This window comes from Austrofundulus limnaeus, unplaced genomic scaffold (assembly GCF_001266775.1).
Source record: "Austrofundulus limnaeus strain Quisiro unplaced genomic scaffold, Austrofundulus_limnaeus-1.0 Scaffold94, whole genome shotgun sequence".
NCBI classification, from domain to species: Eukaryota; Metazoa; Chordata; class Actinopteri; order Cyprinodontiformes; family Rivulidae; genus Austrofundulus; species Austrofundulus limnaeus.
Window position 1 is genome coordinate 4,165 of NW_013952496.1, and position 1,927 is coordinate 6,091.

Consider the following 1,927-nt stretch of genomic DNA (forward strand, 5'->3'; position numbering starts at 1 on the left):
ACACACACACACACACACACACACACACACACACACACACACACACACACACACACACACACGTGCAGTAATAGGATTACTGTTGCCAGATTGCAAAGCGTCAGCTCAGTGTTAAGGCACTCACTGTGTCTGCGGGGATGTTGTGTTTGTGTGTTCATGCTTGAAGTCAAGAGACATGAGGAGTTTTACTGAGTCTGACGGACTGTTTGTGAGGCAAACTCACACTGTGTCTGTGTGTGCATGCGTGTGTGTGTCTCTGTGTGTATGATGGGTACAGGGTGAATCAGAATATTTCAGAAAGCTCTCTGAAACCCTTGGTCTGAACTCGCTCAGTGGATTTTCAGCTGCAGAACGTTTTTGGGCTGAAGTTTGTTTCATTTTCAAGAGTTAAATCTGATGATTTAGAAGCTGAAGACTTCAGTGATCCTCCATCACATGACATATCTGACATGATCACAAAGGATTTGATCTAACCCAAGGAGAACATCTGAACTCTGAGAGGGACTAACTGAACGTCATCATCTTCATCATCATCATTATTATTATTATTATTATTATTATTATTATTATTATTAAATACATAAACTTTCTATTTCAATGTTCTAGTTTATAAAACATGTATTTATTTAACAAATTTTACCATTTTCTTTATCTACCTGCAAAATAACTAAATCTAAATAAAAGTGTGTAGAAGTAATTGACTAGTACTTACAAAGACTTGGACATCAGTTATTAATTGCATAGATTTGGTATTTAAAGACTGGAAGTATGTTTGATTTTCTATTAGTAGTTTAAGTTTAATTGTAGGTTTATTCTGCAAATTATTCAGGATTTACTTTAGTAATAAGCCAAGCTATGACAGACTCTTATTTTGAAACTCCAGGTTAAAACCTCGTCCTGTTTGCTCATTAGATTTTTCTAAATGTAAATAATAGATTTTGCATTCAGTTAAAATCTTCTTAACATGAAAGTTTCAGGAGTTCTGGTGGTGGCCATGATGGATTTATGAAACAGAAAATTCTGTTCAGTAGTCCCACCTTTTTCTGAAGAGGAAGTACACAGCAGCACTCTTCATCAGACAGACAGGCAGACAGACACAAACTACAAAGTGAATACATGTTTTATGGTTTTTTTGAGTATTTCCAGAGTGTCAGGAGGAGTGAATAGGAAATGTAGAATAATTGTAGAATAGTAAAAAAGGTGCTTCAGTTTTTATGTTAATGAACTTTTTGTTCCATTATCTTTAATTGATAAAAGAAGAATTAGGGAGGAGATGAAGAAAACATTGTCATATGATAATTTTATGATTACACACAACGTCATTAAAGGGCTCACAATATGTGTTAGAACTTGGATTATTTGTTGATAATGACTAATCTTAATCCTGGGCTCTCCCTTAGAGATAGGGTGAGAAGCTCAGTCATACGGGAGGGACTCAGAGTAGAGCCGCTGCTCCTCCACGTCGAGAGGAGCCAGTTGAGGTGGCTTGGGCATCTGGTAAGGATGCCTCCTGGACGCCTCCCTGGTGAGGTGTTCCGGGCACGTCCCACCGGGAGGAGGCCCAGAGGAAGACCCAGGACACGCTGGAGGGACTAGCCAGGGAACACCTTGGGATTACCCAAGTGAAGCCGGCCCAAGTGGCTGGGGAGAGGGAGAAAAAAGAAAGAAAGAAAGCGGAAAGAAGAGGAAGAAAACAAACGGACAGAGGAACGGAACCCCCACCCCCCAAACACAACTTTATCTGAAAAAGGGTTATCTGGACATTCAAAAAATTTTTATAACTCAGAAACTGTTGAACATAGGAGCTTCAGATTTTTTTTTTGTTTAGCTCTGATGAAGCTCTATCCATCAGGCCCACCAATTAGTGCCCCACTCCCCTGGACCCCCAATTTATCTGTAAAAGGGGTATCTGGACATACAACAATGG